General features: G+C 39.2%; 1 long non-coding RNA gene across 1 annotated transcript; it reads left to right on the top strand.

Annotated features, from left to right (window-relative positions):
* The first annotated feature begins 6,130 nt into the window (after positions 1 to 6,130).
* Positions 6,131 to 8,382, top strand: LOC132762047 (uncharacterized). The gene is made up of 3 exons (XR_009630066.2): positions 6,131 to 7,230; positions 7,383 to 7,450; positions 8,261 to 8,382. It is a non-coding gene; the product is annotated as an uncharacterized lncRNA (long non-coding RNA).
* Positions 8,383 to 27,822: the final 19,440 nt, after the last annotated feature.

Here is a 27,822-nt window from a genome sequence, read left to right as displayed (position 1 = left end):
CCAAAAGGATTCACGCTGTAATAATTTATTATCCAAATCCAAATTAGGGGGGGTGTAACAACCTCTAAAATCAGCACCTTGAGTGATTCTGCATTATGATTAAAATCAACAAAATGTTTATAAAAAATGGAATCAGCGGAGTGATTTCTAATTTTGCTCTTGTGCTTGATGATACGTTGTTTGACTTGTCTGCTTGTTTTGCTGATATACATTAGAGAACATGGGCAAAAAATAATATAGACCACGCCTTTGATAGTACAAGTGGCAAAATGTTGTAAACCAGTAAAAAGCTTTGGAGCCAGGCAGGCATGTAGCCGGGGGGGGGGGGGTTGAGGGGCTTCAGCCCCCCCCCCTGAAATTCTCATGGTGGTTCACAAAAAGGCCTTACTGGTGCATTATTTAAACTGTTATGTTTATTCATATCATGATCTGATCACCTTACTCAATATATCCCATATGCATGGGGTATAGGGGTAATGATACAAAAGGTTTGCTAGGGTAGACCCTCTTTCACTCAGACTCAGCCCCCCCGAAAGTCAGCCCCCCAAAACCCCCCCTGAAAAAACTCACCCACCCTCACCCCCCAAATCAAAATCCTGGTTACGGGCCTGGAGCCAGGATTCTGAAATACCTTTGTCTGAATGAATTGTGGACATATTGAGCAATGACAGCATGCAAAATTTCCTACTAAGTTGGGTTTGTCTTTAGTGGTTTCAGAATGGTAGTCTATGTCAGAATGTACCAGCATGTCTCTGATGTTCTGTGTTCTTTTATCTGCAATCATGGGGGGGGGGGGGTCTCTCGCACCCAGGTATGTCACTTATAAGTTGCCAATATTTTTTTCACAGTTTTAATAACATGCTTGGACAAATTAGTTAGTGTTAGGGGCCATACCAATCTGTTGTCACTAGAGATTTGTTTATCTTCCAATAAAGTGGTTCGAGAGACTCTGAATGCCTTGGTACTAGCCTTGTTGAGAAGATGTTCTGGATAACCCATGGATCTGAACTGGTTTTCAACTTTTGCGATGTTATATTCGAAATCTTGATGTAATGTGCAATTATGTTTAATCCTCAACATTTGGGAATATGGTTAGTTATTTTTTAAAGGTAAGCTGTGGAAGCTGGTATAGTGGAGAACTGAATTTCTGTCTGTAGATTTATGATAGTTATCCAGAACATCTTCTCAACAATGTACATATATAGAGAGAGGATTTGCAAATGTTTCAGGGGGAAATGCATATGTGAAATTAGTATATATAATCTATATCTAGCGCTGCATTGTTTATATAGGCATTGATTACTTGCCTGTTACTATGTTGGAAGCCGGCTTGAGTCCCCATGGAGAGATAGTGTGGGATACAAATGAAGTTTTTTTAAATTATTATTATTATTATTGTTATTATTATTATTATTATTATTATTATTATTATGTTATTGTTGATACCATATTGTTTTTGCTGACTCTACTTTTCCTCTTACAGAGTTTTTCTCTGAAATATGGTAAATATTTAAAAACATTTAACTTACTGATGTCTCAATTAATGTAATTTTATTGATATCTATTTTTATTTTGAAATTTACCAGTAGCTGCTGCATTTCTCACCCTCGGCTTATACTCGAGTCAATAGGTTTTCCAGTTTTTTGTGGCAAAATTAGGTGCCTCGGCTTATATTTGGGTCAGTTTATACTCGAGTATATATGGCACAGAGAGAGAGGGGGAGAAATCAACAGTTTTGGGGCTTTTTTTGAAGCTATTACAGGCATTATCAAGCATAATAAAAGCCTGTGCTTTCAAATCTGCCATTGTACATTTACCACTGTTACAGTATATATTTATTAATTGATTGGGTTAGTTCTGTGAATGTTCCTATCCCAACTGTAATGAAGCAAATCTAATATCCCAATGATTCAGTTGAATGGTTTAGAGAATATGCTTCATTCCCTCTTTGAAATCTGTTTATTAGTGCCCTTTCAGGGCTTCAATGTTAAGAATAGGTACCAGAAACCTACTTTCATTTAGCTAAGTACAGTTTTTGAGTAAACATGTTTTACAATGGGCTATTAGGCTCAGTATTCTATGTGATTTTTTTCAAAAAACCAAACATAGGTGTTAATATTAGAAGAATCCACTTTTAATCTAATTTTATTCTCTCTCGATAGCATTTCTTATATTAATGCATATAAACTTCATACCTGCTGAAGCCCCACATGTTCCCATATATGTAAGTGCTTCTGAAGCATTTACTTAGCATAATTTTATTGTACAACTATAATAATCAGACAGAAAAATGCATTTTGTTTCCAGGACAACAAAAATAAAAGGAACTTTAAAAGAAAGGAAACAATTTCCAGCTCTGTGGAAACTTTCCTAACAGAAAAGGAATACGAGGGGGTGCAGTAACCAAAGCTGAATAGAAAATTATATAGCTTATCAAAGCTTATTCTTTATTTCAAAATAATTGATGTCAAATAGTTATAATTCCCATATTTCTCTCCCTCCCTCCCACCCTCACACACACAACGGAAATCCTCTGGAAAACCCTAGGATTTCCCCCACCATGCAAGAAGATCGTCTCACTTTTCAAAAGTTTCTGGTCTTGATTTTAGAGTTGCTTTGTTGTTTTTTTTACTCTGTGTTCTCACACTTTAATCTTGTTTCCAGTTTTGCAAACTATTATAGCTTTACAAAAAAATGGATGGGATTCAGTATTGGTACTCTAAGGCCCTATCTACACTGGCCATATAATGCAGTTTCAAACTGTAGTATATGGCACTGCAATGGGCTCTAACTGCTGGGGCCCTTCCACAAAGTGGTATATCCCAGAATATCAAGGCAGGAAATCCCACATTATCTGATAACCCAGTTCAAAGCAGATATTGTTGGATCTTCTGCCTTGAAATTCTAGGGACACTGGGAGATCACTTTCTGAAAGCTGGGCTTTGTTGAATTTGTGTGCTACTGATATATTCTGAAGGATGTTCTTCATTAAATATGTTTTCAATATTGGTTTGTGGATCCCATCTGAAAGCACATATAAGCAAGAATATTGGAGAAATGTTCAAAAAAGATAACCTGATGACACCATGTTTCTTGAAACTGAGGATGTGTATGTTGAAACGTTTAAGAATATATTGATTTAGGATAGAAGCCCCTTCCACACAGCTGAATAAAATCTGACATTTTCTGCTTTGAACTAGAATTTATGGCACTGTGAACTCAGATAACCCAGTTCAAAGCAGATATTCTGGGGTTTTCTGCCTTGATATTCTGTGTTATATGGCTGTGTGAAAGGGCCCATAGTCTCAGAACAACTGATTGCAGTGGCAGTTCCATCTTATGTCATAAAGTCTAAGTGATAAAGAGCTTCAAAGATTGCTAGTACAGAACTACAACTCAAAATACAGGAAAGGTGGTACCATGTTTATAGCCATGTTCATAAGTGTGTTTGTGCTGGTTAAACTCTGAAATAGACCAAAAACAATATCTTTCAAGTTGGCTTGCACCAAGAAGTGGATTGTGATCCATGAAAGTTCATGGGCCCTCCTCCTCCTCCTTCTATGTGAAATTTGTGAAATTGCAAATCATGTTGTGTTCAATTCCCCGCTCAGCCATGGAGTCCACTGGATGACCTTGAGTGGGTTCACACTCTCAGTTCCAGAAAAACTCATGACAGGTTGACCTCAGGGTGGCCATGATAAGGAAGTGACTTGAAGGTACACAACAACTCAGTTTTTCAACTTTGTTGCTTCTTGTAGATAATATGAGCTACAGATGCAATATACAAATACAAAGTGTATGATACAGGATTTTCAGTTCCTATTTTTATTGCAGAAGTGTCTTTAAGTTGGCTGAAAGAAAAGATAGGACACTTATTAATAGCTTTAACAAGATGTGGTAAATTAGCTCTTAAAGGCCGACAGTCTCTGATTTCCAAGTTGTAATTGGGAGGTGACGAGTGGAATTTAACTACAAAAGACACACAACTACTCCATTTTAATGCTTTTTAAAAAAAGAAAAAAGAATTATTTATTAAACATAGCAAACAAACAGATATTGCTCTTGAATGATGAATGATGCATTTCCTAACTGCTTTGTTGCTAAATAGTGACACATCAAATTATATATCATGTTATTTACTTAGCTTTCAAATAATTATCATTGCTATATTATATATAGTGGTGAAAAGATCTCTACATGTTTTTGGGATGCCCTGCATGTGTGTATCAAAGTACATACACAAACACACACATACATTTTGATGCTTTCCTTAGATGGAGAGTCAGTTGACTATGCTTTCTGAAGATGGGATATTGGAATGCATCAATAGGAGAATATTTTCTAGATCCAGGGAAGTCATGCTAGCCCCTATTTTGCCTTGGTCAGACTACACCTGGAATACTCTGTCCAATTCTGGGCACCACAATTGAAGGGAGATGTTGACAAGCTGGAATGTGTCCAGAGAAGGCTTGCTAAAATGATCAAGGGTCTGGAGAACAAGCCCTATGAGGAACACCTTAAAGACCTGGTCATGTTTAGTCTGCAGAAGAGAAGGCTGAGAGGAGACATGATAGCTATGTATAAATATGTGAGGGGAAGTCATAGAAAGGAGAGAGCAAGCTTGTTTTCTGCTGCCCTGGAGACTAGGATGCGGAACAATGGCTTCAAGCTACAGGAGAGGAGATTCCACCTGAACATGAGAAAGAACTTCCTAACTGTGAGAGCTGTTCAGCAGTGGAACTCTCTGCCCCGGAGTGTTGGGGGAGGCTCCTTCTTTGGAGGCTTTTAAACAGAGGCTGGATGGCCATCTGTCGGAGGTGCTTTCAATGCAATTTTCTTGCTTCTTGGCAGGGGGTTGGCCTGGATGGCCCACAAGATTTCTTCCAAGTTTATGATTCTATGATTAGACAACAGTTATCTCCATCAAACCAGCTTTCTAATCTTTCTGCATATTAGACAACCAGTTGTCTGAAATCATCTGGTGGAGCTATGCATCTCAGTTCATCATCATGACTTGAAAAACAAAACCAAATTCTAATAGGACATCTATAGTGTGCTTAAGAAAATCTCTTAACATGAGGTCACCTGAACCAAATCATTTTAAACTTCTAAAGTAATGAGATTGCAAACATGATATTATAGAAAATTCATAAGCTATTTCCATCCCTTGGAGTTCAGAATTACATTATGCAGGGAATATAATTAACTCTGCTGTATTATATTGTAAGTAGCAGGTTAAGAGATTAAGAACCATTCATTAGCATAAGCAGATATAGAGTAACAACATGTAGTAAGTTAACTAAAACTTTAGTAGGAACTCAGGTATAAAGTAGACATCGAGGGGGAAAGCATTCTGTCATATCACAATAATTGAAACCACATATTAGATACAAATGAGAGATTATGAAAGGTGAAAGCAGTAGGAAAAGCTGCACATAAAAGGAATTACTTTTTAAAATAAATGATAATATCTCCGCGGGGTAGCTCAGTGTTCTTCCCTACAAAGAGGGAAGAACAAATGTAGAAGAATATTTTGCCATCATAATAAAATGACTGAACCATGTCCGATGTCCCACACACACACACACACACACATACACACACACACATATATATATACAGATATATATATATATACACACACACATATATTTAAGCAGAATACAAATTTGTTTTTAAAGATATTCCTTCATTGTATAACTAAATAAACTTCTCTTGCTTTTCCTAACACTACTACTTGGGATTATCAACTGAGGCTGACTGGCAAGTACTTCAGGGCAGATAAAAGGGAGTACTTCTTTATACAGCAAAGGGTTTAGCTATGAAACTCATTTCCACAGCTCTTTAAAACATAAAGTTGTATTTTAAACTGTAGGGAAAAGGGTGATTGTGAAGTTCACATTGCTGGGAATGGGGAAGACAGAACTGGAGAACAAATGAATGTTTACAGCTGCAGTCATGTTACATGTTTGAGGATGGAAACACCTGACTATGTCAACAAAGCAGACTGGTTGGTGCAAATGTATGAACAGGCTGAAATGCATAACTGACTTTGCTTATCAAAGAGAAAACCTTGGTTGATATTAAGAAGGACTCATGTTTATTTTTGTGAAGACAAGATGGGGGTATATCATAAATCTGGCTTTTGATAGATACATAATAGAAATATGTGGTTAGTAGAAGTTTAACAAAGGTAATATATAACAGAAATTCACATATATATCAGTCATAATCTCTGACAAAAGGGAGAAGAAGTAATATTATCAGTCCCTGCAATCTGTTTGTACTATACAATGTGTAGATTTATGAATATAGGTTTCCTTTCCTTTGGTTTATATACATCAATTTTGGAGTGTTAATAAAATATTGATAAATAGACAGATTCATGAAAATTAGGGCCATCAATGGCTCCTTCTGCTCTGCCCTATATCCCAGGATCTGATCCCAGATTAGCTGTTTATTCCAGATTGTCTGGCAGTGGACACTCGTATAATCCACTTCAAAGTAGATAATCTAGGATCAGATCCTGGGATATAGGATATAGGATAGACTGTAGATCCAGGCAATGGCCAATACTGAGGTTGGCTATACATCATTGCCAGGATCAGAGACAAAATACCCCTGCATATCAATGGCTGATGAACAGGAGATCATCAGACTTGCTAATGAAAAGGCTTCTCCTAGGCAACTGATTGGTAATAATGTGAATAGATATCAGATTAAATAGGTCATCTGTCTGATCTGGCATGGCTTTTCTTATGGTGTCCATAGCATATGAACAACAGATTTCAGAGATTTTTTTTCCAAGTAGGAGTTTGTTTTTTTAATGGCCAATAAGTTCATCCCTTTGTTAGTCATGGTTATAAGTGTTCCAGCACCAAGGATGATACAAAATGTCTACTGACTTGAGATGGGAGGACATGTGCCCCACTTCTAACATTACTTTCTTGCCCTTCCTTAGTCCCAAATGTTTCACTCTGAGAGATTCTTCCTTTCCTGGAGGACTGTCTATAGTATCAACAGCCACCCCTACCTAGTCTGTGGATCCCTCAGAGCAAGGCATTTCTAGAATTGCAATCTCTGGAGAAGCACATACCAGCTGCTTCTCTGCTGCTGGTGATATAGTTTTAAGACTTGAAAGACAAGATGCCATGCTTTCCCACACTGAGCCCACTTCTCTAGGTGGTCAACTTGAGGCCTGCATATCACATCAAGAGAGGGAACTTAAGGGTAAGTATGATGTTTCCTGGAATATAATGAAGAAATATTATTCTTACTACACTGGCTAGTAATAATGTGTACGTAATTTCTAATCACTTCATTCAAATTTTGAAGCAGATCTTATAACAGCTACTAACAGTATTGTTGCTTCCCTATTTCAGATTCCAAGCTCATCTTCCGTGGGACTCACAGTGGCAGGAAGGAAAGCCACCCATCCACAGGAAACAAGGTACAATAAGGATATAGTTATAAAACACTGAAACATTAAAATGATCAAGAACAGGTTTTTAAAAGCTGCAAAAGTACGCTGAATTACTTATGTTAATAATACAGGCGGAGATGAATTGTTACAATCAGCCATCATTTGTGTAACTTCACTTTCAAATCAGCAGCATTCGCATTTCTAGATTAAATATACATCTGAAATGATCAACTTCCTAAAACGGATGTGTGGGCAGATGTAAATTACTCTGCTAAACCTCAGACAAGTTTGAATGTGAAGTATTGTGAAGCACAGAGCACAAAGTCCTCTTGACAACCACGTTAACTCAAGTACTTGGATTATATTACCATCGAAGTCAAAGGGGCTGAATTGGCTTGAATTCTAGTAATTCATTTTAATCATGTTATGAAGGCAGGAGATAGCTGAATTACATCCTGTGAGGCATTTCTACAATCCCTTTGTTTGAATCTAGAAGTACTTCAAAAGAGAAAGAGAAAATTATAAAGGCTGATCTTAACATTCTGCAGTTAGTTACAGCTGGGGGAATGTTTGTACTGAATTGTGAATGAATTCCATACAGTCTCAATCCAAAGACCTTCATGCAGAGAAGGAAAAGAGATTGCTGGCACAGTGTATTTGGCATGGCACTTTTCACTGCAGATGGGGAAGAATGCCAGGGTTCCAGCCCCCTTTTCTATTGATGATTGATAGCTTCAGAGCTCTTGGCTGGTGTCCATGCAGTCCAGTCCAGCTAAAAAACTTTCATGAATGATGATATGTACTGGCATTAATCTGTACTTTTTCTCATACTTCTAGCATCATTGGTGAAAAGCTAATTCATCTTACACAATGCTAGCAGGAAGGTGCCACTTTAATTGCCATGGCTATATCCTGTTAAATCCGAAGGCCTGTACCTTGGGAAGCCATTGGAAGAGCTCTCTGGCAGGTAATTCTAAATACCACACTTTAAACTGCAAATCCCAGGTTTCTGTATGCTGTTACCATGGCAGTTAGCATGAGTCATAGGGTATAATTGTGAAGGCCCTTCACATGTGATGGGGAAAACGTTGCAGAGAGGGAGCTGCATGCAGGGTGACAGATTCACTCCCCTGCTCCCTCTTTCTTTGCAGAAGCCAGCAAAATGGGACATTTCAGCTGGGCTTTCTGATAAGGCCATAAGTCTACTTTCTCAGATGCACGGTGTAGTGAATTCCTTACCTGTTAGGCTTGGAAAAGCTATAAAAGTAGGCCCAGGAAGTTCGGCAGCCATTTTGGAAAGGGTGTCAGGGGCATCCATTTTAAATCTCATTTCCTGAAGAGGGTGTGCTTAGGAGCTTGGAGGGAAATGAAAGAAGTTAGTGATTGGCCAGGAGAGAGTGGGCGGAGCTTAACTTAGAAAAAGAAAAAAAATGACTTGAAGGGGGTGTTTTAAAAACCCTGTCAGGGTTTTGACACCCTTGATTCTGGGTGTCAAAGGAGCTAGGAGTTTGGAGTGGAGAAGAGTAGTGAGAGAGGCCTAAAGTGGTTAGTTAGCTAGCAGAGATAGCTAGGGGGAAGATTACAGCTATTAGGGAAGATAGCTGGGGAGTGGAGAGACAGATGTTAATGTTAGATTAGTGTAATGTGAATGTTTAAATGTAATTTTGTGTAATGCCTGTGAATGTAACCTGACTGCATTAGCAGAGAGTGTATTGACTCTGAAAGGGCCATTGTTCTGTGGGGTCCCGCAGGGTTCTGTATTGTCCCCTATGTTGTTTAACATATACATGAAACCGTTGGGAGAGATCATCTGGAGTTTTGGAGTGCGATGTCATCTGTACGCAGATGATGTCCAACTCTGTTACTCTTTTCCACCTGCTACTAAGGAGGCTGTTCAGGTCCTGAACCGGTGCTTGGCCGCTGTAATGGACTGGATGAGGGACAACAGATTGAAACTAAATCCAGACAAGACAGAGGTACTCCTGGTCAGTTGAAAGGCCGAACAGGGCATAGGGTTACAGCCTGTGCTTGACAGGGTTACACTCCCCCTGAAGGTGCAGGTTCGCAGCTTGGGAGTGATCCTGGACTCATCGTTGAGCCTGGAACCCCAGGTCTCGGCGGTGGTCAGGGAAGCTTTCGCACAATTAAAGCTTGTGCGCCAGCTGCGCCCGTACCTTGGGAAGTCTAACTTGGCCACGGCAGCCCATGCTCTGGTTACATCCCGTTTAGACTACTGCAACGCTCTCTACATGGGGTTGCCTCTGAAGACTGCCCGGAAGCTTCAATTAGTCCAATGAGTGGCAGCCAGATTGCTAACAGGAGCAGGGTACAGAGACCATATGACCCCTCTGTTACACCAGCTCCACTGGCTGCCGATTCGCTTCCGAGCACAATTCAAAGTGCTGGTTTTGACCTATAAAGCCCTAAACGACTCCGGCCCAGTCTACCTGTCCGAACGGATTCTCCCCTGTGAACCATCAAGGTTATTAAGATCTTCCGGAGGGGCCCTGCTCTCGGTCCCACCACCCTCGCAATCAACAACTTTCTCATAAAAGGGAGATGGTGTGGTGTCTAATGTGGACAGTGGATCTGTCTTAATTTAACCCAATCCAGCAGTCCAGACTGCCCCAAAGCAGCAGTGTTTTAAGCAAACATTGATGTGTCCTTCAGCTTTGCCAAATGTGAGGCAAAGCTGGTTCAACCCTCCAAATTCTGGGACACCCTCTCAGAAAAAGAAATCAGAACTGTATTATATGAGCAAGTGCATCTGCACATGTACACACAGACAACTGTGAAGAAATATGTTATAGCTGACCCATCCCAAGAATAAGAAAAGCAGCTTACAGTCTATCCTATGAACATCTGTCTGGGAGAAAGCTACATAGGATACATGGAAAGGACTTCTAGGTATACACGTGCTTATAAGAATCTGTGCATCTGAGGTTGAATGAACAACAGTGTATGGAAAAAACAATTTGTCCTGACTGTGCTCTACACCTATGCTCTGTACACTTCAAGACTGGCAGGTTTTGCATTTTCTTTTTAGAATATTACTCATGCAATCCTGTATCTTTCAACATATCTCTCTAGGTGAGGTATGGCCACAGCAGAAAAGACTGGTACAATCTCTTCGATCTACTCACTATACCCCTGGTGACATAGCCTACGATTGCATTGGCTTTTCTGGTTGCCACAATTCACTGTTGACTAAATAGAATTGTGCAGAAATAGGATGAAAAAGGGATTGATGTACAGCAGGGGACAGAATAGAATAATGGCTGGAGTTATTGTGGTAGTTGAGAAAGTTAGTTAGAGGTGGGAGCTAGAAACTCTGTTATACTTGCAGCTATGTACTTTTAAAACTGATTGGACAAGACATGTTTTAAAAACACTCAAAATCAATTTTCTCACAATTTCTTGCAATTTATTTGTTTTTGTTTTCTTTAAAAATTGCATTCAGTGACTGAGCCAGATCAATTTTTAGGGTTATAAAGTTGATTTACTATTTTATCTCTGAAAGGTAGTGAGGAAGAATCTATGATGGATGGAGCTCCAGTACAATCAATTAATTATAAACGAAGATAAAGAGGCAATGTTATTAACTTGGGAATGGTAACAGATTACACATCAGAAAATGTGCCTCCCAAAAGAACAGCAAAACTAATTCAGAAATTTGAAAGTGGAGTTTGTGATCTATTTCCCACCATGTAATTATATTCAGAGAAGGTGAAAAACTGAAGATTAGGGTCTTCTTCTGATATAACATTAGTCTACACCTGCATCTGTTTGGCACAATATGAAGAAGCATATTATGACTTAGAAAGTTACACAGGACATAAGGGAAAGTCCTCCTGAATGAGACCAAGGGGCTATCCAGTCCTGCATTCTGGTTTTTGAGGAGGTTAATAAGAAACCCACAAGATCATGAATACAGAAACCTGATCCTCCTCTAGCATCCAAGCAGGCCTGTAGCAAGAAAAAATGAGGGAAGGGGGAGGTTGAAACATATATTTTTTTAGTAAATCATGAAGTGTAGGTCCATAACATAAAATAATTTAAATTATATTACTTGTTCTATATTTTTGTATAGACTTAATTAAATAAAATTTCCATTTTAGCTACAAACTTTCAAGTCTAAAAAATGTAAAAATGACTCTTAATTGGTAATTTAGTCATTACAAAGGAATTCCACAACACTAGTTGAAAGCACTTGAAAACTGTGTCAATACAAAAGTCAGGCTCCATCAATAAACTTTGGTGGACACTCAAGAGTGCAAGTCCAGTCAACCTTTTTTGCCCATTGTGTTTCTTATGTGTGTTTTCAAGCGGTTAAGTGTTGAAATTGATCATTCATTTGTAGCTGTTAATACTGGCAATGTTGTAGAAATCTGAAGAAGTTTCTTCACATTGGGAAAAAAAAAAACTATATGCTTCCAGTGCATTTGATGGTTTTTCTTCAGGTGTAATCTTTTTCCATTTTCTACACTACAGGTCAAACTCTTCCATCAGTGTGTCAGTATCTTGACGGCATTCATTGTAAAGTTCTGTGCACTTGTTCAAATTGGATGTTAAATGCCACAGTTAATAGATAGGAACACTTGCAGTTCCAGAACTACTTCCCTGTGCCTTACAAAACTTTCTTGAAGCTGACTGCAGAAAAGGTTCAGAAATGGGATGTAAACACTTAGCCTGCAACATTCCATTGGTGTTGGTGAAGTTGCCTGTTGTTGTTTATTCGTTCAGTCGCTTCTGACTCTTTGTGACCTCATGAACCAGCCCACGCCAGAGCTCCCTGTCAGTCGTGGCCACCCCCAGTTCCTTCAAAGTCAAGCCAGTCACTTCAAGGATACCATCCATCCATCTTGTCCTTGGTCTGCCCCTTTTCCTTTTTTCCTTTCATTTTCCCCAGCATCATTGTCTTCTCCAAGCTTTCCTGTATTTTCATTGTGTAGAAGTTGCCTGGCTATTGCTTTTACAAGTCTGCCTTGAACAGATGCAAGGAATCCTAACTTCTCCACCCATAGACTCTACCACTGATCTCGCAGTGTCAAAGATCTCCTGAAATTATTTCACAGATTCTGTGTGCATCTCCCTGGCTTTTTCTAAGAAACTGTTGATATGTTGCAGACCACTGTGAATTAGCAAGAAGTTTTCAGCCAAGCACAAGATGTTCTGAATGGTTCTTTGTTTTTGGTCTCCATTAAAGACTATATTGCATGTTTCCATCACACAAATGATTTAGCAATCAATTCACCAAGCTTCTGATGACCACCTTTACCTCAACTTCTCCTCCAAACACCACACAATACTTACAGAGTACACCTTTAGATGAAATGAGTAGGCTAACCAGGGAAATGAGTAAGCTAACCAGAGAACCATCTGGGTCGAAAACTTAGATGCCTTTTCTTATCCTCAGTAATACACATCCTGGCAATGGAGTCTGTGGATTTTGCACTCATTAAGCTTTCATTTGATCACCGAAACAGTCTTGTTCATAAAGTCCAAAGTCTAACAATGGCATGGCTTCTTGTCTTTCCTCCTTGTTCTGTGGTTTCTTTGGCAGGGCTTGGATTAGCTGAACCAGTGGTGGACAAGGCAGGGAGCTCTCACAGGGAATTTTCATGGGTGAAGTTGGTATCACTGCTGTGTAGCAGGAAACCAGTGGAAGCGAACAAGCAGTGCCAGTCATCAGTAGCTCATCAACTGGCATTGTGGTGAAGGTTAGAGATGAGTGTCCTCATTTTGTTTCCCTACAAGTGCAAAGTTCACGCTGTAATAAGCTACCTAAATTCTAAGGGCATGAATGCCTCAGCAATTCATCACAAAATCATTTCAGTTTATGGAGAAGACATAATGTCAAGACAGCATGTGAAAAAATGGGTATGGAATATATTGTGAGACCATGAAAAAACTTTGCAGAGCAATTCAAAACAAACATAATGGGATGCTGATGGTGGGAGTCTGTCTCTTTCATGACAATGCATGTCCATACAGCGCTCATGCAACACAAGAATTGTTGACTTCATTTGGCTCTGATGTTTTAAGCCACCACCCCTCTCACAGCCCCAAATTCACACTGAGTGACTATCATCTGTTCACTAAATTGAAGGAAAGCACTTTTCTGACAATGACGAGGTGAAAATCAAAGTGATGAACTGGCTGAAAAGGGTAGAGGAAAACTTCTATGACACAGGCATAAAAACTCATCCCACAGATGAGAAAATGTATTGAAGTTAATAGTAGTTATGTGGAAAAATAATGTAATACCTATGCTACAGTCCATGTAATATATATATATATATATATATATATATATATATACACACACATACATACATATATATAATTTTTTAGTTGTTATATACCTGGAAACATCATAAATTCTATTAAAACTTTTTTTTCTTATGGAGTTTAACCAGAGGAATCCCATTCTGATATCGGTTTCAGTGGATTATATTGTCTTCATATCAAAAATGTTGATTAAACATCTGCAATATGAAAGCTTGATCACTCCCACTATGTCAGCTATTGCTGCTATTGCAATGTAGATTGGTGGAAAGATAGGTAATTATATTATTATTTGCAGTATTTATATACCACTTTTCTCACCCCTAGGGGGACTCATAGTACGGATAACTTACCAATTAATGATAATGATAGTATGGATAACTTATCTAAATTGAGATAGTCAGAACTCAAGCTAAGGTCAAATAATAGATCAGCTTCTTCCAAAGCTTTCAGTCAGAGCAGGGAGTACTTGGAAGATATCAGAGGAAAGAGGCCAGATCAAGTTTCCAAGGTATCATTCTAGAATCCAAGGAATGCTGAAAGTGAGGAATGAGGTGGGTGAAAACTGAGTTTTGTTGTCAGCATTGGCCTCTACAGCAAACATTTTTTTACAGCTGCAACTGGGAGACCTCACACACCTGCAGATCTTTTGGAAAATCTCTTCCTACACCTTGCACTTCTCTTAAACTGTCCCTAATGTTCCTTACCTTCTGATGCCATCACTATCTAGAGCTCTCTGCCATTGATTCATTCTCTGGGTCACCCGGAAGAGTGATTGGGAAGTCCAGATTCTGCTTTGCTTCAAGTATCTAGTGAAAATCTGCCCACTGATGCAAAAGTTCATTCGCAGATCTTGCAGTTGGGTTATCTCTTAGGGGTGTGTGAAATAGCAGAAATCCATTCTGATTTCATTCAGTTTTCATTTCGAATTTTGGGTACCCCCACCCACCCCTGTTCTGTTTTTGGGAAGATTCTTCCTGAAAGGAAAAAAAGAACTCTGGATCCCAAAATGCAAATACAAATGCCCCCCTCTCAATCTCCTGTAATATTCCTGAAAACAGAACTGGGGAGGGGGGGGATCCAAAAACATAACAAAAACAGAATAGATTTCTGCTATTTTGCACACCTCTGTATCTGTTAACCTCTTACTTTTTTGGAGGGCATGAAAAAACCAACTGTTTCTAGTACTGACTTAGATGACTGCTTTTAAACAGAGATTTGAGCACCAGATTGAACATCTAATCCCAACCAATTATTTCTTTCTATTATTTGCTGAATGAAGAAAAATGTTTCCACTGAAATGATAGAAAGGAAAGACAGAAAGGAATTGGGATGCTGGGATGACTCTTTCAGGGAGTAGAAGCATTATCATCCTTGGGAGAAAAGAGAGAATGGGAAGACAGAATTATTGAGAGAATATGTGGGTCTCACTGCATGGCTCATACCTTGCAAGAGCTATTCTTGTCCTAAGAAACAAAATTCACAAGACACTATTTAATGTTAAGTTTCCCTAACATAGAAAAAGAAGTCCTCACAGGATGTACATCTCTTGAAATTGATGGCTCTTAGATGCAAATCTCTTTAATCCCTTCACACACATTTAGGCAATCAATTTTATTGTGTGTTGGGGGGTGGGGTGGGAATGGGGCAGATTGCTAAAGACATACACCTAATGTATTTACATTATAGAAATGTGTGTCTTCCAGCTGCTTTCTGGCAAACTCGGGAACATGTGTGGTGGAAACAAGCATGAAAAGTGGTCCTTAGCACTGAGCTGTAAAGTGTTATGTAATTCATAATAACTTAGGTCATTTTATGGGCAGATATGCAAATATCTTTAAAAAATAAGATGCTCCTAGAAATAGTCAGATTTTAGTGTTCCTAATGTTTGATTATTTTTCATGCTTTGACTGATGTTCTGGAGCCATGTTTATCATAAGAGTTGCTTGAGAGTTTCTACTTGACTATGGGGAAAGAATAACAAATTATCAAGAATATATTGGCTAGCATTTATAATGCTTGGTTTCTGATATATAGAACTGGCTGTGCTCTTCTACACTTGCTGAAAAAGAGAAAAATTACATGGCTTAGCAAAACTAGTTTTGATCACAATGTGAAAAGAATTTCAGCTGTTCCATCTCCTTAATTGGATTTGTAATGCATTTGTAAATGGAGCAGTACCTTTCGCTCCACTACAAGAATATGCCAAGGTTTAAAAACAATACAGCTGAGTGCATTTATAGAATGCACTGGATGTTGTCTGGGGACATTTAAACATTTCCTTTGGGGAATGTTAAACAATGTTGATTTTTGTGGAGAAGCTAAAAGGATAGAACTTGGAGCGTGCAATTTGTTCTCATTCTGCTCAATCACAGCATTCAAGCACTTGCTTAATATTAAATATTATTATCAGTGTGCATATTGAGATGAATAACCTGTGGAAGACAACTTCTAGCCAGGAGAAGAGGATACATTTTTCTCCTCACCAGAACAATGCAAATATCCTTATGAAGAAAAGAATCAAAATCCAGCATAATGTGACAAAGAAAGATCAAGAACACATGACATTATAGAGAAATAGCCTAAGAGTTGGAAATGTTTGCAAGCTTGATATGACTGTCTTGAGTATTGAAATGTATGATTAACTTCTCCTTGGTAACCTAATTTAAATACTTAAAAAAATAAGGTTACCAAGCAGGAAATCAGCCTAGATTACAACATCATGGAATGTTTCATAATCATTACTAGCAATATAGTATGGCCAATGATGTGGATGGATGGATGGAATGTGAGATGGTTTTAACATGGCTTTATAGCCAAACTACAGGATGGTTGAACAATGTTATGATTCAGTGGGAATCACATATGAAAGCTCCAAAATGGAGTTGTCATGATTGGCATAAACTGTTACATATATCTAAAAGTGTGTAAACAGCTTGAAAATAAGACTATTTTGTCAAAAAAACAGTAGCATCATGTCAAAATGGAGGGCTAGAGGGGACTACAACTTTGGAGGCCAGTGTTTGACTCCCCACTTGGACATGAAACTCATTTTCACTTCAGGGAAGGCAATGGCAAACCTCTCCTGAACAAAACTTGCCGAGAAAAGCCTGTTACAGGTTTGTGTTAGGGTTGCCGCAGGTCAAACATAACTTGAAAGGACATACCAACAACAAAGCAGGTAGAAAGTTGGTGATTAAAAACATTTTCAGGACCAACCAAAATATGTCTCCTTTTTGTGGTGTTTTTAAAAGGGTAATCGAAAAAACATAAATGTTTCTTTCCTGTGCTATTGCCATGGTGACCAGATCAGCATTTTATTCTGCTAGAAATGCCTCACCACAGCAAAACCAACCGCTGAATATCAGCTGCTTTTTTGGTGGGATGATCCTGTCCACCATCATTTTGAGAAAGGGCAGAGCTATTAGTTTTGTTTGGCCTCACCAGCACCATCAATATAAGATCTCCCCAATTGCCAATAGGAGAATTAGGTAGCACACAAAAGGCAGCCAATCAGGGAGAGATGTTTGTGGACAACTACCAGGTCTGTGAGAGGGAAATATTCAAATAATTGAAAATTAGCAGGGGAGTTTCTTTGAAAATCTTCCATTCATTTCCCACAAGAAATTTATCAACATATTTTGTTCAATAATTGGCACAAGGTTTTTGAATGATATACCTTGAAGCCATGCCCTTGAAGAAAAGAAAAGCAAGCTTTCCAGGCATCACTTTTTATGGGAAGCAAGAGATGTATGAAGAAGTTTCAACCATATTCCATAATATCATTGTAAACAATGGATATAAACAATAGGATATGCTTCTGTAGATTTCAGTGATAGCCATCAAATTAAATGGCTTTAAAATGAGACAAATCCATGAGGCATAAATGTTATCAATGGTTATGAGCCATGACTATTTGATCCCTCCAGGATCGGAAACACTAAGGTTCCAAATATCTGTTGTTAGGGAATGACACTGGGAAAGAGCTATTGCCCTCAGTTGTGTAAAACAAGGTACTGAGATAAATTTGTGGACTGATTCTGGAGAGGTTGTCCTCTCACTTTATATTCACACATCTTGACTCATGTTTTTGTGTTTCTTTCTTCATATTTTATGATGGTCACACATCTTGATTTATGCTGCTGTGCTGCCTTCTGCAGGCTGCTGTTTAGTGATCTTCAAACACTGCTGTACATACAGCTAATTTTATTGTGTTATAAGTCATTAGACCCACTAATAGTACTACCTTTCTGCAGCGATGAAATTGCATACGTGATTGTTTTGCCTTTCCTTTGCCCAAGGGAAACAGAAGAGCTCTGCGCACTGCTTTATTTATCCCACAGATTTAGCTCATGTTCCTTTTCTTGTGTTCTGCAAATGTCTGTTCCTCACAAAGAAAAAAAAGGAAAGAATCAGAGTGAACAGGAACATGCAACACACAGGAAGAGAAGAACATGATGTCATGGATGTCTGTGGGGCTGATTCCTTCTCTTCCTCCTGTTTGCTGCGTATTTGTTTTCTATCTTGCATTTTCTTCTTTTGCCTGGGCAAAATAGACAATCACAGCATTTAGAAAGATGAAAAGAAGGCAGAATCCATAGAGTAAGTGAAATGATACATAGGGCCAGCCCCCACATCACTGGAGATATTCACATTTTCCACTTTTGCAAAGAAACTGCACCTGTAACCTCCACAAAAGTGAAGGGATGATTGTAGTTTGGATCTATAATGTTAAAGAGAAAGGCAAACAAAATGCTAATAAATTCTTAGAGCAGTAAATCAAGTCAGAATGATTGGATGGTGAAAATGCCAATGAATAAAGACAATGAATTTTAAAAACAACAATACGAGGGAAAAAAACCCAAGAATGGAATTCCATGAAAATGACTGATAATATATTAGAATTCACACTCCTTATCTTATTCCTGAAATGGTAAGCAATTTTTAACTGGTAGAATAAAAATAAATAGTAAGTTAAATATCTTAAAGGACAACAACACTGACTACCAAAAAGACAAATAAATTAGTCCTATAGAGGGAGAACTAAGAGGGTTCTGCTTGATGTACCCATACTGTCACAAAAATTGTCCCATATATCTCCAAATACCCTCTAGAGAATATAGAAGCAATTTCACCATGTTTTGAGGCCTACCTGGGCCATTTTAACCTTTAAGAACCAGTGAATGGAAGTCACTTGCAAAAGCATTGTAAACCCCCTCCCCCCCGAGGGGGGGGGCTCGGGAGGGTTCCAAACATGTTGGAGGTCTCTTCCGAACTCTCTAGAGAAAACTTGGGAACATTTTGGGGCAAAACAATAGCTCCCTGCACTCTGTACACCACAGAAGCAGAACTGGGGCCACATATGACCTACAGGATATATCTAGTCCATCACTGTCCAACCATACATCAATCCAGAACCTTCTGTACATGCCAAAATGATTTAACTGAGGGCCCATTCAGATAGGCCCAAAATGTGGGACCTCTCTTGGTTTTACTGGAGATGTCCAAACAACACCTCTGGTAAAGGCGGGGAGGAGGGATGTTTTTGACAGGGGGAAGGGGATGGGTGGGGTTAGAAGAGGGAGGGACTTAGCGGCGGCGTGGGTGGGGTTAGAAGGGGGCGGGGAGGAGGGATGGTTTTGACAGGGGGAAGGGGGTGGGTGGGGTTAGAAGGGGGCGAGGCTTGGCGGCGGCGTGGGCGGGGTTAGAAGGGGCATAGAGGAGGGATGGTTTTGACAGGGGGAAGGGGGGGTGGGGTTAGAAGGGGGCGAGGCTTGGCAGCAGCGTGGGCGGGGTTAGAAGGGGGCGGGGAGGAGGGATGTTTTTGACGGGGAAGGGGGTGGGCGGAGTTAGAAGGGGCGGGGCTTGGCGGTGGCAGCATTTGATGGAGGAGGGGAGGAGGGATGGTTTTGACAGCGGGAAGAGGTGGGGTTGGGGGCGACGTGGGCGGGGTTGGAGTGGGTGGGGCGGGGCTTGGAGGTGGCATGAGCAGGGTAAGATGAAGGAGGAGATGGTTTTGACAGGGCGGGAAGCGGCGCGGCGGGAGGATGGGGGCGTGGCTTGCGCGGAGGGGGCATTGGCTGGCAAGCCATGTGCGCACGCCAGGGAACTTACGGCTGGGTGCCATTGCGCATGCTCAGCTGTTTTGTTGTTTTGTGAGTGTGTTGTTGTGTTGTTTTTTACTTTGATTCAATTTGTTTGTACCTTGTGGGTTGTGGTAGGTGCATGGGAATTTTGGTTAATTTCCGTTGGGGGTTTTTTGAGTTTTTCTGCTCCGTTTAACGCCCCTTTCATATATATATATATATATATATATATATATATATATATAATATTTTGGCATTGAATATTCTTAATTATATTGATATTTCATTGCTGTAATTTTGTTAATTAACTGTGTGAAAACCCTGTTAACAAATAATAATAAAGTAAGATTTGGGAGCTAAAGGTAGCACAGGAATGATTTACACACACATAAGTATGTAATGCTATCACTCATACTAGTGCTGCAGAAGTTAATCACATACTGTGGCAAGGTGTCTAGGTTTAAAATCAATTACATCTAGTCAGAAATCATTGTGTCAATCAATAAACTTCATAAAAGAAGACTATAAAATTCTTGTTTAAAAACAAATGGATAGACATAGTGGGGAAGCATCTTGGGGTTTACATTATGCTTAACAGCATGGACGTCTTCCAAAATAATTATTATGAGCTGATGGATTTCATCCAAAAGCAGTTTAAAAAATGGGGAAAATTGAATGTATCAAGTCTGATGAGAATATAGGCACTCAAAATGATTGTTTTATCCAGGTTGCTAGCTACTATCCAGACAATATCAGCTGCAATTCCACATAAGATTCTCAGGAAAAGCCAACCACATATTGACTCATTTATTAAGATAAGCAAAAGAGCAAAGGTGGCATGTGATATGTTTCATGTGTCAAGTGTTTCATGTGTCAAAGGGAAAATTCCATTCTCCAATATTATAGGGAAGAATAGCAGCTGAGTGAAACATCACGTTACACTGAATGGTTTGCTGTAGACTCCAGTGCCAAGATAATAAGTGTATCAGGTCTAAATCCTAGAGCAGGGTGGCCAACTACATGTGGGTTGAGAGAGATTTTCTAAGGGCTAAAAAGCAAAAATTACTTACCCAGCTGCCATTAAAGTGGTGCCAGAGCTCTCCTAGCACATAAAAATGACATGCCAGGAGAAGGGAGGTGAAAGAGGAAAATGAATGTTGCACTGTAGCCTTGGAACACCTTTTCATCCAACACCACACAATGTTCATATAACCCAATAAGAAGTTTATTAATGAATATGTATAAAAGGAAAAAGGCAAGCCAAAAAAAGAAAAAGAAGCAAAAAAAAGTATAGAAAGTAATTGTCAACAAGATCAAGAGTTCATCAGCTTTTGACCCAAGGCATCAAAAAGCAATCCACAGAGTCTTGAGTTAACACAAAGCAAAAGAATCCTCAAGCAGGATATTGTTCAAAAGTTATATCCTTCAACACAAAAACAGGAACACAAGAAAGGCAAAACCTCCAAGAACATGAAGTCATAAAAAGGAATCAAACCAAGAATCTTGCAATACACGAACCGGGAACATAGGACTAGAAACCAGGAACTGTTTCCCGTTTTTACAAAATTGTTCCCACTATTTGTTTATTTATTTATTTAGAACTTTTATATCCCAATCTTCTCTCCCTCTGTAGAGGAACTCAGACCGGCTAACAGCAAGGATTCATTGCTAACAATACAGTCTAAAACAGTGGTTCTCAACCTGTGGGTCCCCAGTTGTTTTGACTTACAACTCCCAGAAATCCCAGCCAGTTTACCAGCTGTTAGGATTTCTGGGAGTTGAAGGCCAAAACATCTGGGGACCCACAGGTTGAGAAACACTGTTCTAGGTAGTGTCATTTAGCCAGGTTGTCTGGTCTAAAACATCATACATCAACAATGAGATTAAAAACATAAAATAAATACATATAAGCCAATTCGCCAAGATAAAATCATGTCCAACTCAGTCCACACCGCATATGTGGCCGATAACTTTCATCAGTTGCTGGTCTCAGCCATTATTCTGGGAATGCTAAAGGCCTGAGAGCCCAGAAACCACTTAAAAGGTCTAAATCCCTCCCATGATATCACTTTGCACGCACCTGCTTTTTCTCTCCTTATCACTAAGGCTCCGAGAAAAATGAGTTTGTCTCTGTTTTACATTCTGCCTCCTAGTTGCTTCTGGAGCTACAGTTTTCTAAGATCTACAGAGACACTCGCTGGAACACCTCAGCAAGCGAGAGTCCAAAAGTGGCAGGCTCAAACCCAGAACCTCAATCAATGGCTGATACCAAATGGGAGACTCCCTCCTGGGCACACAGAAAACTGGGCAACATGGAAGGCATTGAACAGACTGCGCTCTGGTACCACGAGATGCAAAGCCAACCTTAAGAAATGGGGCTACAAAGTGGAATCCACGACATGCGAGTGTGGAGAAGAGCAAACCACTGACCACCTGCTGCAATGCAACCTGAGCCCTGCCACATGCACAATGGAGGACCTCTTGTAGCAACACCAGAGGCACTCCAAGTGGCCAGCTACTGGTCAAAACACATTTAATCAAATACCAAGCTTGCAAACTTTGTTTTTTGTTTGTTTGTTTGTTTGTTAAAAAATGCAATACAACTGTTTGGTCTGCTCCTGATGCGATAAATAAATAAATTCTGCCTCCTAATTTCAAGGCAACTTGATCTGGAAAAACTTTCATCTCTCACATTCTCCTCTGAAGGGCACTCTGGCCTATTCTGTGAGAACTGATATCACTTTCTCCTATTGCCTGGGAACAGCCTGGAGATTCCAGAACTTCTCTCTCCAGACCCCTGCTACCTTCCACAGACTCCTCAGACATTACAGATTTCAACCTATCATCCCCTTCCTCATCCTCTGAGCACTCAAAAAGCTCATCTGATATTTGCTAGGCTTCAACACTCATCTGGAGGAGGGGGTGAGTACTGTTTTGGGTTTACTGGGCTCCAGGAGCCCAGACATTTTGAGACAGCTGTGTGCATTGGGCCCAGAAGTTGAGCAACATGCTCCACGGGCCCGATTCACACAAGGCTTACACCTGGAAATTAATTACCCTGCTTTGTCCCAAATTAATTCACTTTTACCTGGACCATTGTTTGGACACCTCAGGTGCATGAGCTCGTGCATTTTGGGTGCTGTGTGGGTGTGCCCTCAGCCCTGCTTATGCCATGGTATATATTTGCATGTCTTGGGGAGGTGCTTTCTGTATGGCTGTGGAAAGAAAATGAGCAAATTAAAGAGATGTTAGCTTCAATTGAGGAGCTTTTCTATATGATTAATAAAGAAGTTGACCTTATTTCAAAAACTTCTTAAAAAGTAATAGACTATTGACAATACTGATTGAAAATTTAAAAACTCAAAAAGAGGCTTTAAAACAAAGTGAACAAAATTGAACTTTCAGAAGACAACAACAGCATCTATAGGTGTCATAATAATACTTGTATAATGTTAGGGTGCTGTTGTCTAGGACATACAGAAGTAGGAAAGTATGTATTCTTTGGGAAATTGATATAGGCAATTTTATCTTGGTTGTTATATTAGTGATGTTTAAACTTTTAAAAATCATCTTAGCTTTTAGATATAGGGAATCTATAATCAAATGTAGTTGCAGCACCAGCCCGCTTAGTACAGCCTTCCAAAAAAGAACAATATTTTCAGCATTATATCCAAGGGTCAACTTTCGTTTCCTTCATAGCCCTCCATTTTCAACAATGACATCAGCTCACCTGGAGGAAGGATAAACTAGGATTCCATGCACAGCAACTATGTATCTGTGGCTTTGGAAGGCAGAAAACCTAGCTCATTATTTATGACACTGTCCATATTATAATGATTCCAGGATGTGTTTCTTGGGAGACCTCTTGAGAGCAAAGGTGGGTTGGATGTTGATTCATATGATTTGTAACATACTGGCAGAATCACTCTAAATCCATTACACTTGAGGATGATACCTTTCCAGTATCAGCCCAAAAGCTCCATTGCAAATTCCTAAAAACATCAGCAGTGGATTGCAAGTGGGATCAATTGTTGTAGCTGCTGTTACTGTTGCTGACCTGAAGGCAGATTTTATCCAATAACTTCTGGGGTTTTTTTTCTATTTCTTACTTTCTTTGTGTTTCTGTTGTCACACATGGGTATGAGTAGCATTTGATTTGTTTTACATGGTGCTACAGAGAAATGAAAACATCTGGACATTGTTATCTTCTTTGTTGTTGTTGTTTTTTCTTACATCTCTGTAGTTTCAATCCCTTCCTCTTTTTTTTACCAGAGCCAAACCATTGGGAAGGGTCCATGCAAACTTATAGTGTGGTTCATATACACACCACAGTTTTATCCCATGAGTGCTGTCATAGGACTCATGAGACTTGGGGTCTCATCAAAAAAAACCAAGAAAAACATCCTACTTCACCTGGCTTCACTGAGAAAGGGGAGAGGCAGCAGAGTGAATCTGTCATCCTGTACACAGCCCCCTCTTGGTAATACCTTTCCCACATCACATGGGGAAAGCATCATCCTCCACTGGAGCCAGCACAAAACAGGAAGCCTCCCATGTTGTAAGGACAGTGCCCAGCAATGCTTTTGCCCCATTTGGGGGCAGGGTAGGGCCTCCACCATAATTCACACAATGATGTGTGATGGCCAGCTAGGGGCTCCATCCATTAGAAAGGGTGACAGTGTACTAGGACACTAAATTCCCCCATCTAGTGAGGGCATAAGAAAGCTTTCTGCTCAATGTTGAAATAAACTTTCTACATTGCTGAATTACACCATTAACTATACTGGGAATCTTCTAGAATCACCCTTCCCAACATTCACATATCTCCGCACATTTACCATTTTGATTTAACATAATATCAAGAAGAAAAATTTTTTCATCTTGCTGACTCTTCTGTTCCTTTTCAAATTGAGGGAGAAGACAACAAATTGGTCTTAGTTAGTATTTTATCTGAACCAAATGGCAAAAGGACTTGGACTGTTTTGAAAAACTGGAGCATCTGCTAGTTATTGTTTTTGGTCCTTTGTCTTCTCTTGTTTCTAACTGTTGATATGGCATGCTGTATGTGTGTGCTTAATTTGCTTTAAGATCCATTTATGAAGGCCTGTGATGCTCGTAGAACTCTCCTTCTATAGCACATTTCAAATGAGTTGATTCTCATTCTGTGACCTTTCTTCAACATCCAGATTTCACAACTATATATAGAAATTGGGGTGTGAATATTTCTTGGTATTTAATGACATACCTTTACTGGTTCTGAGAGGCTCAGCAAGTCTTATACAATCTATAGCAGGCACGGGCAAACTTTGGCCTTTCAGCATTTTCATCAGGAAGACATCCATGGACAACAGGCTCCTTAGAATGGAAAATGGAACAACAGCACCTTCTCATGGCCGAGTCAAGCACAGCCTCCAGATGATGGAAATGAAAAAGAGGAAATCCTTGCCTCTGTCTATGTCCTGTCTGTCTTTGTTAATTGTATAACAGCATTGAATGTTTGCCATGTATGTGTTCTGTAATCTGCTCTGAGTCCCCTTGGGGAGATAGAGCAGACTATAAATAAAGTATAGAGATAGGCAAAGATGAAGACCACATTTCAGATGGATAGACTAAATCAAAGAAGCCACAGCCCTGAAGTTGCAAGGCCTCGGCTGTCCATAATAAGTTTTCCATTCATAGGGTCATCATACATCAAAGTGGACTAGACTATAGTTAACAACAAATTCCCTGTTGTCTGGGAGTGACGTTGGGCTTGCCCTTGGCTGCCTACACTAAAGGAACTCCCAACAGGAATGAATTTTCTTGAATACCAAATTTTGTTCTATGCCATACACTTCTAAAGTTGTGACAACTGCTGATTTCCATGATAAAAGACAGCAATGAACTTAAATCTGACTGTGACACTAGAGCACTGAAGAGAATCTTAGGTATATTACATATCCTCTTGATACAGTGTAAAACCATTAGAGTGCAATCTTAGATTGTCAACACTGTCAAGTGGCATCTGAGCCAACCCAAGGCCAGGTGAAGGTATGTTGAATGTGAACGCCTTCTAGCCTAGCCATGATGGAAATCACTTAGGATTACACTTGATCCAACCTAGCTGCATTATGACATTGTGTCTATTCCCATGGGCTTGAGGAGATTTGGATCTAGCAAATCCTTGTTCATCCCATTGCTTCTCTGTCCCTTTTACACACTTTTTCTCCCAGCAAATGTAATTGCTACAGCAGTCTGCCAGCAGATATTTTAACAGCATATTTATCTTTCAGCAGATTCAAAGTAGGCAACAAAAGAGAGGTCTGTTTGCAGAAGACCTGCTGTCAGAAAAAGCTTATGGCCAATCCTAAACTGTTATATTTAGCTTTTCTTTAAGTTAGGATTGCACTTTCCATCATGCACTACAAAGTAACCTCATAACTTATATTAACTATTATAAGGTGGAAGAAAAAATAGCGAGAAATCCACTTTTAAAATCAATGTGTGTGTGTGTGTGTGTGTGTGTGTGTGTATTTGTAGGGTAGAAATGAATGTTGTGCAGTTTGACATGTAATTTTTATTTAAGTATATCTACATTTATGTATGCATAGGTATTTCTGTTTTTCTTTGTGTTTTTCTTTTAACATTTTAATTAAAATATTGAAAAAATAATTGACATTAACTATTTTTGAAAGTGTCATTAAAAACCAAATTTAAAATAGCAAACATTTTTCTTTTAAAAAAATATTTTGTATCAAGTGCTGTAAACTCATCAAAGCATGGCATTTAAACTTAATGTATGTATATAAATAAATTTTATTCAAAACAGAAGCCTGCTATATCAGAAACATTCAATGAACTTTTCATCAGGCTTTGTTACTAAATGTTCTACTGAACAAAGGGGAGATGTTCTTGAAGGTACAAGGTGAAATCTGTATTGTGCATAATGTAACAATGCAAATGGGGAAAATATCACAGCCTAAACAAAAATCCTGAACTGAATGCTCAATCAGATCTTCAGTGATATGGTACCTGCTGACCTTCTGCTGGGTGATATGTGTAACAGAGCAATGTTATGGATTATACATTCTAAAATATGCCGTTAGGCAATTTCCCCAAGTGTCCATCAAATGTGAACTCACACTGAAAAATACCTGTATAAAGCTCGCGGTCAAACTCTTGGGTGCTTATTTGACTTGATAAATGTTTACTTAAAAGTATCTAAAGATATATTAAAAAGCAATTGCTGTCATGTTAATACACAGAACTGAAGCCCTTCACATCTATGATACATAATATTGCAATTTCCCACTAATTTTAAAAATCAAATCTTCCAAGAGAGACAGAGAAAGAGAAGGAAATAAGGTTCGTCCACCCTCATCTTTCCAAAAGAGTGTGATGGGTGAAGGTGTCTGGATGTACAAGAAATACATAGAGTCTATCGACCTGAAACATGGCCTTCTTCCTTTCTTCCTGCTTTCAAACTTACCAAGCATTTGTTTCTTCTTTAGGGAGTCATGTGTTTTATAATATGGCCAAAGTACGATACTTTCAGTTTAGTCATCTTGGCTTCTTGATAGAGTTCAGGATTAATTTGTCATTCACAGTTCACACTATCCACAAAACTCTCCAGCATAACATCTTAAATGAGTTGATTTTTTTCCTATCAGCTTTCTTCACTGTCTAGCTTTTGTAAATATACATAGAAATTGGGAATATGGTGGCATGAAGTATCCCCATTTCAATGTTCAATTATATATTTTTACAATTTGTGATGTTGAAAATTGAGTGGAAATTAATTGAAAAGTTAGGATCTTAAAATTCAAGCATTGCCAATAATACCACCTTATTCTGAATATTCTGAATATTCGGCCAGTTCTCTCACACCAGAAGTGACTTGCAGTTTCTCAAGTCGCTCCTGATATGACAAAAAAAATTGAAGGTGCATGCAGATAGCACCAAATTGTTTGCTTTAGTCAGGGGCAAAAAACAAAACAAAACCAAGAACCTGCAAACAGGTCCACACACAGACCTGTTGGTCCTGGG

Source organism: Anolis sagrei, chromosome 1 (assembly GCF_037176765.1).
Source record: "Anolis sagrei isolate rAnoSag1 chromosome 1, rAnoSag1.mat, whole genome shotgun sequence".
NCBI lineage: Eukaryota > Metazoa > Chordata > Lepidosauria > Squamata > Dactyloidae > Anolis > Anolis sagrei.
The sequence above is the reverse complement of the archived record's forward strand: the minus strand, read 5'-3'. Positions and strand labels throughout refer to the sequence as shown.